The 17,720-nt window shown below is 39.2% G+C and overlaps 1 protein-coding gene and 1 long non-coding RNA gene across 4 annotated transcripts in view; one reads left to right on the forward strand and one right to left on the reverse strand.

The window, feature by feature from the left end:
• The window catches only part of LOC145555015 (attractin-like protein 1), a 175,988-nt gene that overhangs the window by 87,282 nt on the left and 70,986 nt on the right, over positions 1–17,720 (forward strand). The window lies entirely within an intron of this gene.
• Positions 569–14,252, reverse strand: LOC103476616 (uncharacterized). Its single transcript, XR_535509.2, has 3 exons — positions 14,216–14,252; positions 13,698–13,864; positions 569–2,184 (listed from the first exon to the last, which is right to left on the reverse strand). It is a non-coding gene; the product is annotated as an uncharacterized LOC103476616 (long non-coding RNA).

Genomic DNA, 17,720 nt, shown 5'->3' on the forward strand with positions numbered 1-17,720 from the left:
CTGTTTTAGTCTGAATGATGAATATGTTTTCAGGATGCAGCTCATTCATTTCCACCTCCTGTAAATTGTAGTGAGTCAGGAGCAGACTCTGATATGCGCCTTCCAACAATGTGCTCCCCTGCTGTCTCTTCATCTCGAGTAATTTCCTCACCTCACTAAGTTCATAATTATAAGTCTGTGCAGCCATTATTAGTGCTTCAAAACAAACAACAGAGCCCCTGCAGCTGAGAAGCCAAGCATGACTGCCTAAATACTCTTCTTTTCCTTTTATTAGCTGGCTTATTAACATTTTAGCCATCAGGGCTTTAAAGAACCAGGCTGCCACACAAGAGATGAGACTCAATATCCAAAAGATTATTAGAACTAAGTGGGACATTATTATAGAATGAGTGTGAGGACTGAGTGAGAAATCAAGCTTTAAAAGTTTGATCATCCCTCCTACAGTCATTCTAGTACAGAGGGGAATGCTGAAGTGCAATACCAAATCAATAAAAAGACTGTATGGAAGACTAGTGTGAAGGAGTATGTCAAAATTATTTTACATACTAGAAGATAATTTCATGTCTTCTAAGATATGAAATTCTTTGATATGAAATTCTGAGATATGAAATTATCTTTGAAGATAATTTGTCTTCTAAGATAATGTCTTGGGTTTGAATCCCAGTCTGGAGTCCTTCTGCCTGTTTAACATGGTTGGGTTCTCTCTGGGTACTCCAGCTTCCTCTCACAGCCCTAAAACTGGTCACCTGGTCTCTCCAAGTTACCTTTAAGTGTGTGCATGGTTGGCTAACCTCTGATAGATTGGTGACCTGCCCAGATTATCCTGTTGCAGTGGACCCTGAGGCAAGTAACTGGGAGGTGGGAGAGTTCCGGCAGGCTGGCGCTCCTGTAGCTGATTCCAGTAATCGGCTGCTGGACTCTTAAGAAGCGGCGGAGCAGTCATTCATCACTCGATAGTGTACCCTGCCCCCAGCCAATGACCGCTGAAGATAGGCCGCAGCAGCACCCTGCAAGAATGGGTAGGGATATACAATGGATGTGTAATGTTTAAGTAACCAGCCAGAACCCAATATGCAGCCAAGACAAGAGATAAATAATCAAATGTTTATTTTGAAATAATGAGATCAAAGGGGGATCCACTGGGTGTGGTTGCACACAAAAACGGAGATGAGAGTCTTGACCGGATGAAAAAAAAAACAGAGAAAACACAAAAAGAGATTAACCAGGAATGGGGAATCGACAGGAGCCAAGAATCCAGCCTTGGGAGGGTTGGGTGAGTGGAAACTAGAAGGGCTTAGGATCTCAGGGGGAGATGACAGACTAACCAACAGACTATCTACTAACCAGGTTTCAGTAATCAAAATGGTACAGGGTCAGGCAAAGGAGGGTCTCAGGCAAGGAAAACAGGCAGGATCAGAAAACCAGGAACTTCTTGGATATGAAACAAGGCTTGAGAGCTGTGACAGGGGCAACAGACGATCTCGCACTGAGCAGGTGATGAGCAGCTATTTAAATAGGGAGCAGCACGGTTAAGGTGACGATAATGAATAATCAGCCTGAGGGAGGGACAGTAAGCAGCACAATCAAGGTAGAGCTGAAATCATGACAGGATGGATGAAAAAATCCAAGCTTTTCAATATTTAAAAGTACTGAGAGCTCAGTGAGAGGAAAAGTCTGGCTGTAGGTTGTCTTTGATACCCTCTTCTTCCACCACATGACAGTGTGCCTTTTGGAAAACCACTTTACATAAAGTTGTCCACTGATGACTGATGACTGAAGAGCTTAAAGCTCTTCTTCTTTTATCAGTTCTAGTGGTCTTTGAGAAAGGTGTCATGTTGGATTTTAGTTTCTTAACCCACATGCAGGTTCACACATAAAGCCAGAGGATCTTTGATTCAGTGATGATTTATTAATAGAAAATATTTCAATGATATTTATCAGATTCGCACTCTGGGGAACGGAAAAGGCTGGCCAGCTCAGGTTCTGTTTGGAGAGGGAGAAGTTGGGCGGAGGTGGGCGCTGAGGGAGAGGCTAGGATCTGGGTATGTTATGAGGTTCTGTGATGGTAACGAGGAAAGCGGCAGGCGATAATGTCCGGTTTGGCAAGGAGCAGTCGTGGAAGAGCTCTTTACAGGACTTGGTTCCAGGCTTGATTCAAAACAACTCCTCAGGATCTGAGAGATCCTGAGAGACAAAGAAGGTTAACTTAACACTCACAAAACATTAGTAACATGAACTTGGGTTTTGACTGTGACCAACAAGTGGAACTATCGAGTGATGAATGACTGCTCCGCCGCTTCTTAAGAGTCCAGCAGCCGATTACTGGAATCAGCTACAGGTGCGCCAGCCTGCCGGAACTCTCCCACCTCCCAGTTACTTGCAACAGGATAATCTGACTAGAGACTTATGACTTACTAAACACTATGGACCACCTTAAGCATACTTACTAAAACACAGGAACAAGATGTTACCTATGTCAACTTAAAGGACTGGAGTCTTTTACTGACATGGACCAACTTTAAAAATATTCACCAACCTCCATTACACTCATAAATTTATGATGTCTAGCTCATCTTTCCCATTCTGATGCTTACTTTTAGCCATGCATAGATGCTTAAATGCATGAAGGCTTTTTTTCACACCTGTCTAGTCTGGTAGACTCGACCAAAATGTCAACATTAGTTCCATTTCCAGCTGGTGTGGTTCTCTTTCACGCTGCACCGCGTCAAATCAACCAAACCCTTTGAAAAACCTGTTCACTCCTTTCCCTGTGGGGGTGCTGCACCAAGAACCACTGAAGGAAGCAAGACTAAAACTTCTGAAGAAGACATAAGCACAACTTCCTTTCTTAAAAATTAAGTTGAAATGGAGGAAAGAAATGGAGTGGTGTCACATTTTCAGGTTGTAGGATTTCTCTTCTGTTTCTCACTCGTACTAGACTTGCACGTTTGTTTTGGCTTTATTTACCCAGAATGCCTTGCACTTTAGTCTGCTTTCTGTTTTTGGAGTGTAAAATAAAATGATTGAATTAAGACAGTTATGAATTAAACTCTGACAGTGAGCAATACATTTTTAGTTGGCAGAATAAAGAAGTTGCAACAACAGCAACTGTTCCATGAGATTTAACAAGATTCAGTGCAAGTTTTCATATAACACATTTGTAATAATAGGAGAGATTTCACATAAACATACACAAATAAGACACACACACATATGCAACGGTTGAGACCACATGAAGTAAGACTAGTGGAAAACGCAGTAATAGGCTTTTAAAGAACAGTCACAGGAAATTCCTTTCTTTAAATCCCGTTTCCCATTGAATTCTGTACTTCCATGTCACACACATTTCCACTTGCAGTGAGTCCAGTGAGGAAATTACTCTGCAACTGCATGTTTTTGTGTTTCTCCCCCCATTAGTGGTGCTTGGCAGCTTAGTTATATTTTAGTAGGAGTGTGTATACCATTTTATATATACTGGATATTCAAGACTTGGTCAGCACTTATTTGCACTCTTTCAGCCTTGTCTTCCTTTGGAAAAACCCAGTATACATGCAAGAAAAAAAACTTTATTTCACATTTTGCCTTTTAATATATGTCTTTCTTGCGATCAAAGCAGAAACAAAGTTAAATTCAATTTTTTTGTGCCTAAACTTGAATAAATCTGATTCTGATTTAGAGATTAAACCCACACGAAGTTCCACAGTCTGGTTCTGAAAGGTATTAGATTTAAATGAACGCAAATACAAATAATAAGCTAACTTATCAACATTTTCTCAACAAAGCAAATTGAAATGTGTGTTGTACACTATATAGTTTTTGTGATGAGATTTTAATAAAATTCTGTTTGTTTTGCTCTGTGGGGATTTTTGAGTTGACAGTTTTGGCAATGTGTTGCATCGTGTCTTCAGTGACTGGACGGAGGTTTGCTGGATTTGTGTGTTTGCTGATTCGCTCTTGGGAGAAAGAGAAGGAAAACGGAGCAGAGTACACAAACAGATGGAGGACGGTGATTGTAGCTAAGTGGAGAGAAAACATCTGCCCTTATCTTTCTGGAGAGATACTTGGCCTTTTCTTAAGAGGGTCCCACTCCCCCCTGGGCCAATCACTGTCTCCTTCCTGAGTCAATTGCCCAATCAGACAGAAGGACAGCAGGTCCTCAGTCAATTACAAAATCAAACTGTATTATCAGTTTTACATTTCTAAAAGGATTTCTGTTTAATCTAAATAAGACAGTAACCAGCAGAAGATGGGGGTCAGAAAATCACAAAGATATTAAAATCGCGGAATTGGGGGGAAAAATAAAGAAATAAATTATATATATATATATATGTATATATATATATATATATATATATATATATATATATATATAGAGAGAGAGAGAGAGAGGGGGGGGGGGCAAGAGAAAAAAACTCCTTTAAAATAAATAATGGTACGGTATCTGTCCATCTAGCAGGGAACCCCAGACATCACTCTTCCTCAGCGATTGAAGCCCTGACATCAGCAGGTTCTAGGTTTTATCCCTGGGGTCTCCTCCCAGTGGGCAAAAGCCTGGAAGGCCTGCATACATGACATCCTAACCAGATGTCCAAAACACCTCAGCTGACTTTGTATTACACCAAATTCCCATTTTGCATGTATCTGTACTTCCATTTGGGTTTCTATTGCTTCTTAAAACAGTCCAAACACTTAAAAACAAACCATCCAGCCATTTATTTGAAATATATTAATGTTTTTTGGTGCGCAAAAAATTAGCCTTTTCAAAAACCTTCAGAAGAGGTCAAAGGATTGAGCCCCCATTGTGTCCTTGAGCAAGACACTTCACTCTTGCTCATGGGCCTTTCTGACCTCCAGCAAGCCTGACAGCACTGGTGTGTGGCAGCTGGGCCTCTGTCAGAGTGGGGCTGCAATCCACCAGCTTTCCACCTTTAGTGTCTGAATGACTGAGTTCTAGGTAAAGAGTCACTGAGTGTCCAAAAAACACTGTAGAGACCTGATGTCATACCCAGATGTCTGGCCATCTAGACCAGTATGTGATCTCAGTGATGTTCAGTCGGGAAAAACAATCAATCCACTATAAAATATTTACAAAACTGAAATATTAAACACCATGTCTAATAAGAGCACAATCATTTTTAAAACACTTTAAAATGTAATTTGGTGAAACAACATAATTAGGCCACCAGTCATTTTAAATATTTTGTTTACCAAAAATCACTGCTTGTATTTTTTTTTTATAAATATAAAGTGATTCATTACTATCAGTGAAAACATTTTATTTTGCATCATGTTTGATATCAAAGTCAAAAAAGACAATAAAATCTCTGCTTAATGTCTGAAAATTGATTCTTTTTCACACCGCACCATTGTGGAGTTACCACAATGGCTTTGACATTAGTTAACATCAGGCTCCGAGTAAGATGAATGGAGGAGCATTAGCTCTGTGTTTATTAATGGTTTGGAACAAAAGAGCTGAAAAGTTGCTATGCAGCATGCTTTATTTTATTTTTCTCCTCTGCACAGATTTTTTTCTGTTCAATTTTTCCTCCTTAATAAGCCCGTCTCAAAGGGCCAGTTTGCAGTTCTGTATTCATCTAAACTCTAGAATTGCGAGCGTAAAGATTATGAATACAAAAGCAGAATAATTTATAAAATCATTTATATGCATTTGAGGTTTCTGACAGTTTTAATATGTTAAAACCTGGAGTGATTTATGCGGTGTGGCGGAACGAAGAGATCAGCGCCGTGGACTTCCAGGAAGATTTCATTAAATTGTTGTGATCTTCACCAGCTTCCATGTCCTTGCTGAAGGAAATGATACTGCCACTACTATGTTACATGTTAGGATTAATTTCAGATGTATACAGCTGAACTTTTTTTTTATTAATTAGGTGGCTTCTAAGGCAGATAAAATTTTATTAAATGGAGTCAGAGTAAATGAGGTTGAATACAAAAATACTTACTTATTGCATTATTTTTCTTTTAAAAACAAAACAGCAAAAAAAAAAAAAAAAAGACAATTCACAATCTGGTTCTTCACGTTGTACTGTTTTGTGTCAGCCTGGCTATTGCCTTCCTCCACTCAATTTTCATCTCCCTTCTCTGCTCCATCTGGGTGATCTGCCATTCACTTGCATTCCCTCTGGTAAATTTTCTACCGAGCCAATCAGGGAAAAGAAGGAGAAATCATGAACAATGAAGTTGATTTTCTGACTGTCGTTTTTACCAATGGCAGCGGAGGAACGAAGCCGTTCCATCTGTGTTGGTCATTGAATTAACATGAAAAGTCGCCTCGTTTGGCTCAACACTTCTTTCTTCACTATGAAGGATGGTTGTCTACACATGTCATGGCCAAACCTTAGCAATTGGGTACAATTTCAAGTTTCATCAGAGTCCATACCTCTAGGAAATATTGGATATTAATCCCTCCTTTCACCTAGTATTCAGTATTTGGAAGCGTGACCAACACATTTCCAAGTAGATCAGAAAATCAACATCAGCTTTTTCTGTTTGCTGATTGACTTGGTAGAAATTTTAGCAGATGGAATCCAAATAAATGGGAGAAAACCCAGATGGAGCAGTGAAGGGAGATGAGAATCAAGCGGAATTCTGAAGCACAAAGCAACGGCAGAACAAGAGACTGGTTTTTTACCAGGCTAGTTTTGTTTTTTGTTGAACACATAAAACTACAAAAGATACATTAAAGTTTAAATGATGAGACAAAATCTGAAATATTAAATACTTACTTATATATTTTAATCTATTTTTGCTCATTGCTAAAATAAGGAAAATCCTGGAAAAACAGCAAGAAGATAGCAAGAAGGTAAAGCAAACTGCTAAAACCTGAATCAGTTTGTTTTAACTAGAGGTGTGCTGATCAATCGGCCACCGATCATAATCGGCCGATTTCCATGAAAAAGTGTATGATCAGTGACTGCCAATCACTGTCTCTTGTTGCCGATCACCAAAACTGATCACATTTATCTCACTTTGCAGCCTGCCTGTGCAGCTGATCTCCTCTTTCCTTCACACTGCGCAAGTACGCGGCAACAAATCCTGTCGTGTGGAACTTAAACCATCTGAGAGGGAATGTGGACGATTGCGTGTTACGGCGAAAAATTACCTAGGGGGTGAAGCACGTCAAAATGCATCAACACAATGAATCTAATATGGCATTTAAAAACAAGTACTTGATGGAGTTTGGCTACATCGAGGCTCACTGCAGGAAAAAAAGGACATCCGGAGCAACCAGATAGGAGGTAAAGCAGCTCACAACTGCCAACACTTACCCGGATTAGCATCATGGTCAGAAAGCTAAACAAATAATCCGAAAATAATTAAAATCTTCGACCTCGCGATGTAAGATACTAGTTCTGCTCTTGCTGTTGGACTGCCGCTACATGCTACTGGTTGCATTGGGGGAAATTGTTTTATGAAGTATGAACATAAGATTTTATCAGAAACACAATGAACCAGATTAATCACATTACTGCTCTCATGCCACCAAACCATTGTGGCTCCAGTTGATCACCCTGATCTCTCCTGAAGTGAACCAACACAATAGTTTGTCTTGACACATTTTGCACACATTCTCTCTGCTTGGAGACAACATGCCTGTTTCCATCTCCTGCTCAGCTTCTAATCCTTTCTCTCAATCCATATTTTATGTTTTGTTCCTTTTTGAATTAAACGTTTTGGGGGGTTTTTCAGCTGAGTTGTGTGTCGTGTTGAGTGTCACTGTCTTGTATCAGCACACATCTTTTATCTCCTCTCTTACTGTTTTGCAGCAGTTTTAAAAGTGGTCCTCAACCCCCGGTCCACGTACCGGCACCGATCCTTGGACCAATTGGTACCGGGCCGTGCGAGAAATAATTAAATATTTCCGTTTTATGTTTTATTTGCTGCGACAGACTGGCGACCTGTCCAGGGTGTACCCCGCCTCTCGCCCGAAACGTTGGCTGGAGATGGGCGCCAGCACCCCTCCCGACCCCACTGAGGGAATAAGGGTGCAAGAAAATGGATGGATGGATGGATGGATGTTTTATTTGAGTCTGGAGGATCTTGTATTTTGAAAATACTTTAACTGGATTCTCACGGTTACTTGCGCGCCAACACTGAGCCCACAAGCAGCAAAATGAGTAAGAAACAGATCAGATGTCTTTGGCAAGTTTCTTTGCAAATGGAAAAAGGCCCAGAGAAGAGACAGGACAATGGGTTTATCCCGGACCGGTAGGTGAGTCCCACATTACAAGCCCGCTTTGCGTAACATGCGGCGACCGGCTCGCTAATGAGGCAATGAAGCTTCAAACTGCTTCGCCACATAGAGACCAAGCATGCTGTACATATAAGCAACACTTCAGGTGTCATTGTCTCTTATTACTCCCAGATGGGACCGTCTCGTTGCAGAGAAACAAGCTCAGAGCTCCCGTTAGTCGTTATTGTGAGTTAAAATTTTCACAAAAGTAAAATGTTCATTTTTGTGGTGCATCTGTATCTTATTTTGAAGGAATATGTAAATGTTACCATAGCGACCAGAGTCAGAGAACGTTTGGGCAGTGGTCGAGAGGAGATGAGTAGAGCTTGTGAGTCTTCAGTCTGGTTTAGACGGCAAGATTTATGAATTGTCGGCCGATTCTCCAAACCTCTGTGACCACAGAACTGATAAAAGTACAACAGGTTCGATCGGTTCGTGTTCAGCCACAGCAGGAGCAACACACCACACAAACCGATTCCAATCACAAACATCCCGATTCCAGAGGATAATCCAGTAAAACCCCCAATAGCATACGGGAATTTAGAATGACCAAACACGGATGACTATTTAGAAACAATAGTGGTAATTTGATGTAAAAAAAAGAAAAGGCGGTGGATAAAAGACGACTGGAGATGCCGCTCTATCTGCTGCACTATGATTTGGAGGTGACTATGTTTTTTCATACTTAACATTTTTAACTGAATAAACATAATAATATATAATAGTAACCTTTACATATAATAATAAACATTTTCACATGAGTCTGATGGACTCAACTGAGAGTCCATCAGGCTCTCAGTTGCGCGATATGTCAGCTTGTTTGGGATTCCCCTCTGTTCTTACGTCACTGCGCTTTCTGATTGGCTACCTGTCACATTCAACAGGTTGTATTCTCGTTCCCAGTCAGGGAAAACCCCACAGGCTGCGATAAAAGGACCAAGACGACCCAAATTGGGCATATTCAGGATTTAGTGGGAACATCAACATGCAGAAGCCTTATCAGACAGTTCCCCCGCCCCACCCAACCCCCACCTCCTGGGCCGCAGCAAAATTTTCAAGTGTTGACCGGTTCGCAGTAATAAAAAGGTTGGGGACAACTGCCCTAAAAGACATATCTAGATTCTGTTTTTTGAATATAATTTAAATGTGTTCTGTTTTTAATGTTTTTTTTTATTTGCTAGAGGCAAGTATAAATAATTAACATGATATATCCGATAGCACTTAAAGACATGGCTAATATGCAATGCTACCCCCTAGAATGGCCTTTTGAGCAGTAAAACAAGGTGTTTGCAAATAAACAAATGAAAAGTAATACTTTGAATATTATCGTCTACCTTAGAGGTTTGCATACGTTTATTAAGTATGTGGTAAGATTGTTGTTTAAACTGTGGAACGTAGGTCAAAACGTTTGGAAAATTATCAAAAGGACCTTTGGAGCTCCAGTGTTTTCATAAGGGAATTCTTCAGATTTTTCCAGATTGTTACATGAGGAAGCATGTAGCAATAAACATTTAATACATCCACAGCTGTGACTCCAATTAACTTAATTTATGTGAATTACTGCATACAAACCTGACACAGGCACAGGTTTTTACACAAACATCTGACTTCTCTCTCACTTTTCTGCCATTTAGAAAAAATAAATAATATTGGTCACCTTAGCTGACCCAAAGAAGAAACGTTTAGGTGTTTTTGTGTCGTTTTGTGGCAGATTTACAGCACCACTGATGGGCCTGGCTGGCCTACTCCATCATTTGTGTGGACGAAGACTTTTTGTCTTAATGGTTTATAAACATTACAAACATTTAAAAATGATAAATACAGAATGTGTATCAGACACACATTCAGTAGTTTTTAATTACAACCAAATGAACTAAAAGTAAAAGGAAAAATAAATTCCCTTAAACAGCTTTCCATTACATTTAATGAATATCTTATTTATACTGTTGGCCAAAATGTTTTGACATTGAAAAATAAACCTTTTTTTAATTTAAATACATAGAAATATTGTTTTAGAATTCTAAAAGTGTAGACAAATACAGAAACATAATACCATAACTAATGAGAATATATAAATGGAGTCAGTTTATCACAAACACATCCTGTTTTCTCTAAGTTCCCACATGGACTCGTCTGTCCAGCCTTTGCTCACAGATGCAGGATCAGCTGTCCTTGTGTTGGTCCAAAGGGATGGACTCTCTAATGTGTCTATTCTCTATACTTAAGCTCTACAGCAATCTGCAGTAGTGCTGTGCTGGCTTCTTTATTGGCCAAAGCCCAGCCCTCTCCTCCCTCAGCTCTTAGTGTGTTCATGCTCCGGGCCTCTCCATCCTCTTTCTGAATATTTGCTCAGACCGACGTTATCGACTCCTCAGCGTTCCCCTCTGGACAGCAGAGCTCAGCGCTACACACTGCTGCTGCTCATTTCCTCCTCTGGCACCGAACGCAGCCTGGGAGCCTGGGAGCTTGGGCACTGCATGTCGCTATGTTTGAATTAGTCAGTCTGACACACACACACATGCACACACACCTTTCCAAATAGCTATTGATTAGAGATTGATTGACCGGCTCCTTGTTATAAGATCTGAAGATGAGGCCCACAGCCAGGCCGGAGAAACTTGCTGACTCGTTTGACATGAACAAATAAAGTGACAGTTTGCACACACACGTTCGCACACGCGCACACACTCAGTTGATGAGTTGTGTGTTCTGGTAACCTGAGGCCATTTTGAATGAGATGGGACCTTGTTGTGTTGAGTAGTGCTGACATCTACAGCTTTACCTGCAAATTTCGTAGAATGGACACACAAAGGCGTTTTTCCAAATCTGGTTTGTGTTTCTTTCCTAAAGTTTTTATCTGAAGTTTTTATCTGAAGTTTATGTTCAGTTAATCAGGATCATTAACTGAACATAAATTCAATTACTTTAAAAAAAAATGATAAGTGATACGCTGAAATATTGATTACTGCTTTTTCAAAAAGTGATACATTTATTGAAATCACCAGAACTTCATAAAGAAGACATGTCTAATATTCCTCAATTAGTTGAATTCAGCTGCTTTTATATCGTGTATTAGAATAGAAATATATATATTAAAACACAAGATGATGTTGATTGGGAATCATATCAAAGTTATTATTTGTATAAATTGGTGCGTTATTTGTCTCAGATTGTAATGCATGGGACCCTAAATCTCCGTTTTCCCATGTCCACATGCAAATACAAATATGGAGTTTTCTCAAATCTCCTTTTGGTTAGAGTTTTTATAAACAATTGCGCTTAGTGATATGAATCAGTACAAGTAAAATAAATATTATTTATCATTTCTAATCTTCACTGAGCGTTATGTTGAGTTCTCGTGTGGATGAAAGACCAAAACACAAAAAAGATATTCATTTTCCTAGATATTTGGCTATGTTTGGACTACGCCTTAGCTTTAGTTCATGGGGAAAAAATGTGTGTAAACGTGGTAATGTTTGCTATGTCTGTCATCTGTGTTATTTCAGTGGTAGATTTAGAGAAGGTCTTGATGTGCCACTAAAAATCGTAGAGGCAAATGAGTCATGAACTATTGCATCATTTCCATGCAATAGTTGCAATAGTTTTAACATTTTTACATGTTGCTTTAACATTTTTACTTCTCTTCAGATTAATGACTTTGTGTTTGCTGGGATTTGAATAAATCAGATCCGACCGTGAATTAGGTCCAGAAAGATGAAACATCTTCTGAAATGATCCTGTTGTGAAAGATGGAATGATCCCATTAAGGAAGGTTTGCCTGTGGGATTGTTACCCCATTAACAAGCAATTAGTTTCGCTTTCCTTGACTTTAAAGGTCGACAGGCTCATTCAGCCTACCCTCGCCGAGGTCGCCTCCTCCATCCGATCTAATTGGTCGCAGGGCAGGAAGTGGCACTCAGCTGTGGAGTTTAATTGGTGGATAGGACAGGTGGCAGGCGGCCAACCAGAGAGGTCAGGGATAATGATTGCGTGCAGTGTCGCTGGTCCAGGTGGGAATTGATGGTTCCCACCTGTAATCTGATATTTGATTAGTTTGTACAAATAAAGGGAGGGCAGTGATCAGAAACTCACACATATACCAAACCTTCAGCATGGACACACAAACACACACACACACACGCACGCACACACACGCACGCACGCACACGCGCACCCCCACGCACACACGCACACACACACACACACACACACACGCACACGCACACATTGCTGCTCCTTTGAGGCTTAGTAGACAGATGAGAAGTTGATGCTAATAGGACACACGGCTAAATGGGCTAATGGACTGTTCCCAAGGAAACCAAAGGACCATGCGTGTGTGTAAGAAGACAAACAGCGAAATAGATTGGCAGTGCACTGCAGTTACTGTTTGCATAATCTGTGTGGTTAAAGGACTGGCAGGTTTACAGGACTGTGTGCCCACTGTGGACCATTTGTGAGAGAGAGAGAGCAACGCAGTCAAAGGATGTGTGCCTGTTGAAATCCTTTAAATCAAACTGTCAATGCGATAATAAGAACCACCTACAGCTTTTACTACAAGCAGATGCACAAGAGCCTGGGATCTCACACAGAAGATGTGTGTGTAAAGCAGTAAATTTATTCTTAGTTTCTGTGCCTTTTGGCATACGAAGGACCAAAACTATAACTGAATGACAAAGCAAAATTATTCTTTGAAGAATCATCAAAGAAGATTGATTTTTCTGTTTTAATTGATAGATGGTGTGACAAATTTGGCTTGACAAGAAGTCTATTTTTAAGGATCTGTATGAAAAGTCAAAGACTCTTGGAAATGAAGTGAGACCCAACATTTACTGTTTGAAATAAATCATCATTACGAAATTATTGGCTTAATACCAGAATAATTCAAAAGAAATCAGCAGTCATGGGCACATGGCCACTAATCCACTGAGAGGTGAGCAATTTTTTTTTTTTTTTGCTTAGCTCTTTTGATAACTTAGAGAACATTTAGCACACTTATCTCCCCCAAGTTATTTTTTCTGTATAAACTCTAAAGCACTAATTTATTTGGCTGTTTGGTCTTTCTTCTGAATAAAGTTCTGTTTTGATGTTTTGGTTATTTATTGTTTATATTTATACTCTTATTTTGAAGTGGGTGAAGACTCTTATCATGGCAGTTCTGTTTCCTTTCCTCGTGTTCTCTCTCTTTTCCCCAATAACTTTATTTAAGAAACATTCAGGGGCAAAATAAAACACAGACAGCACAGAACCTGACAGAAACATAAATACAATATCTAATGGCATTATAGAATATGTAAATATTTATGTCAAAATGAAATTGGTGCTCAAAATTGGAATTGAAAATTGTAGCCTTTTAAGGGCAGATATAATTTGAATCAAAATTAGCTCCTTAGCACTTTAGCATTAGCATCCACTATATGCCGTTTGTGGTTTAGTAGAAACTTACTTGACAGTACTGCAGAAGCTGAACATCCACGGTCTTCCTTAGCGTTACTCTTGGGAGTTTAGCCAATCAGCCAAAGGCGCTCCTGGATTAGCTACTTTGGAAACGCCAGCCACCAATATGTCAAGTCGCATTACGTCTGGGTATCTCAGCTTCCCAAGCTGCATTTTCTTTGGAATATTTTAGACATATACTATAAAAAATATGCAAATAGGAAAGTCTTCCACAAATAATAAGGTTATTTATGAGTTAGGTTCCACCAAGAATATTCACACATAGATGAAAAAAAGAATATTAAACTGAGAATAAATTAATAAATAATCTTTTGTTTCTTGGCATCTGCAGTTGTATGCATAACCAATACAGAAGTGTATTAAATAGGATGCTTCTAAATAAATTCAGTATTTTCATATTTAAAACAAATTGAAAAAAACAAATTCTTAAAGGGACAGTATTATGTTAAATCTCCTTTTTTAACTTTACATCATGTTATAATGTTATTACCTCATTTAAAAACATACCTGTAGTGTTGCTTTGATTCTTTCTTGCATGTTTGAGAATTTATTTAGTCTCCATGGCAACCATTCAGCTGTGAAAAATGCCTGGGTGGACGAGAAACAAGCTCCTCCTTGGAGCAGCAGTTTCCAAGCTTATACCCCCCCACCCCCCACCCCCAAATCCCCGCTCCTTCAGTCTAGCCAGCAGCAATTAGCAAACACCTGGTGGAACTGCTGAACTCATTGTAGAAGCTACTTCTCATTGTAACATTGGTAAAGACATTACAGAGAAGTGATGCTGGGATGACTGTTAAAGGGTTAATAGAGGAGCCATGTTGGGATGAGTTCCAGATGTTTCAGAAAGAGCAGAAGTTTTTAAATAGACAGAGGCCCAATTTCAAGGTGTCAAATTAGGAAGTCAATTTTCTTTTAAGTCATTTTTGAAATATGTATAAAATTTTTATAACAACTGAAGGTAGGATAGTTACTTGATTGTGCTATAAAATGGCACAATGTGCCTGGAAACACATAATACTGTCCCTTTAAAAGTTTTGAAATGTTGTTCTCCAGTTGCTGGTTACTGAAACGTCAACATGTTGTAACGCTTCAGGTTGTGTTTAAGGGAGGAGAGGAGGCGGTAGACTCGACTGGACGGTTAGAAACTCACAACTACACTGGTACTGAGAATTCCACAGTGTTGTCCTTTAATAAAGCGCTCTTCACCAACCTTACAAGCCCGGTTGAATGGCTGCTACACATTCACACATGAAATAAGCAGAGTTCAAAGCAACCCTTAACGTCACCAACGTAAGAGAGTTATATGTCCGTCTCAGTCCAGGTATTGTAACAATTTGTAACGACTGTTACAGTATCCAACTGTAGCAGGTTTCTCAGACGTTCTCTAAAAAGAAACAGCGACATCTGAGATACTAGAATGTCTTAAAGAGATACTACACAATTACGACTGTTACAATGTTAACGGCTGAATTCCAGTTTCTGAGGGTTGAATGGAGCATCTCACTTTCTAGCTGGTTTGTATCTGATGATGTTTAGAAAAGAATTATTCCATAGTCCAGCTTATAAGAATGATTGCTCTTTAACTCTATTGGTTCCAGATGCTGAGCATAAAGATATGTATTGGAACCATATGTATGGGAACCTCCAGCATACCAATTTCATGCTTTAGAATTGGAAAACTTGACAAACTGCAGAGTTTGCCGTGTGGAGTTCTCCAGATTAGCTCCAGCTGCAAATTATGTGAAGAAAGAAACAGAATGGCGTGAGGAGCTGAGGTCAGGAACACTCATACCCAGAGATTCCTTCGTTCTGTGGAGCTGGATGTATTCTGGCTCCTGGAGAATGGGGATGGATGAGGGCTGTCTGGTCTGGACAGTGATGATGGTTAATGTGATATGGTGCATTAGATGAGCTCTGAAAACACTCCTTGTTTTCCCCTTCTAAGTCTTTGTGTGTTTGCCTTGTTCTGTCAACAGTTGCTGTTTTCGCGGAGTGGGTCGCCGCTAAACTGAGGTTATGTTAAAGGAGTTAACATCTGAGAGGCACCTGGTTCAGTTTGTGTTAGTGCTCCCCAGAAACACAGATCTCTGAGATTTTCAGAAATCCACTTTGAATGTCCTTTCACTCTTATTACCCAGACGTTTTTTCAAACTTAGTTTTTTTTTTTTTACTTTTACTGTGCCTGAAGAGGAACTTGTTGATTTTAAAGCGATTAAGTGAATTCAGTATTTTTTTCAAATAGTTCTTGTTAAATTTTTTTTTCTAATAAAATAAAATTTAGATAATATGGAAGTTATGATGTCGTTCTCCAATCAGCAAATTTATTGTTTTTCTGTGTCATTTTGAACCTGACTTTTGTTGACTCATTAACCTCGTTAATCCATTCCAGTTCTTTTTGCTGTTTTAAATTGCCAGAATTTCCACAAATCTGCTCTCATTTACTTATTTTTTTTTATTTTAGATGTCAGAAATAAGGAGTCTTTAAGTGATTAATTATACATTTCTAATCTAGGACCATTTCAAAACACCTTGACATTGTTTTCTTTTAATCAATTATTGATTCTATTAAATTGTAAGCTGATGGAACTGTTCATTAAAGACACCACAACCATACGTAAATGTAAGGTGATGGTCATATTTTCTTCAATATTCTCAGAAAAAATGGATCATAAATTTAAAAGTTCAGTTTCCTTCATCTGCTCATCTGCTGAAGCTGTGAACTCATCGGATGACACTCTGCTTTCATAGGTTTCAGCACAATAACAGCAAAAGCAGACTGTATTTAAAAACTCAATATCATTGATCAAAACCTCCAGTTCATATTGTATTGTAAAACTAACGAGAAAAGCATTAAAAGTGAAGTTGTAAATGAAAATAACCTCAGTAGCTGAACTGTGCCAACTGGTGACCAAAACCATCAACAAACTCAAGAGTTTGCAGCTCATTTGTGTTTTGAATTTTTGTGTTTATTCTGAGGTACTGATTTGTCCTGTGTGATGGATTGGATTACCATTTGAGCTTTCTGTAATCTGATGGAGTCACAGTCAGTTTGTATGACAGTGCAAATTTGCTACTCCCTCAAAATAACTCGACACATACTCAATGTCTAAACTGCTGGTAATGAAGGTGAGTACACCCTAAGTAAAAATCTCCAGTTTGTTTCAATGTTTCTTGTGGCCAACACAGTTTTCCTTTGTTGTCTTTACTCTCTTGGAGTTCACTAGAGCTTCACAAGTTGCCACTACAGTCCTCTTCTATTTCTCCATGACAGGGATGTAGGAGACCTTTTGTTTCTCAGCTTTCAGTTTGAGGCTTTAGTTCCGGAGACATGCCCGGCTAGTTCGTTGTCTTTCCCAGCCCTCGGTGGAGACTGGCCAAAAGGTGGCCAGTGGTTGTCTTGGGGTGCTGTTTGGGGTAGTTGTCATTAGCATGCAGTATCTCACAAAAGTAGTTCTGAACCTAATTGTAAACACATTGCAGTTAAACTGAGTAAACAACGAATAACATTGGTGATGTGTACCTGACAATATTGTATTTTGAGCATTTCTTACATTATATTAGCTAAATGTCTATTGACTGGCCCCTTTAGGGCACCATTTTAATTACATCAGTAATGATAAACATTGTTGCCTAATCTAATCAGAAATTCAGTATATTTATTTTGGTCTTTCCCAGACTGGTGAACCAAAAGGTTTCCCGATCTTTTCTGCAACATAATAAGATGTATGTGAAAGTTTTTGTTTTATTTTTCACATTTCTTTTCACATAATTTGGCCTTCTTTATGTTTGTTTCTATTCAGTGTGTTAGTTTTTTTATTCCGTCTTAATTTAGATGACCATTTTGTTCTTTCTCGTGTCAAAACACCAGCAGTAATTGACAGTTAAATGTGAATAGAACTGATTGGTGTGGGTATTGTTCATACATACAGCTACAAGCTGTCCAATTTATAAGCCTCTTCTGTCTCCCCGTGTCTCACTGGCCTTCTCTAATTAGCTCTCCAAATCAATTGGG

This window comes from Poecilia reticulata, chromosome 15 (genome assembly GCF_904066995.2).
Source record: "Poecilia reticulata chromosome 15, P_reticulata-male-v2, whole genome shotgun sequence".
In the NCBI taxonomy this organism is placed as follows: Eukaryota; Metazoa; Chordata; class Actinopteri; order Cyprinodontiformes; family Poeciliidae; genus Poecilia; species Poecilia reticulata.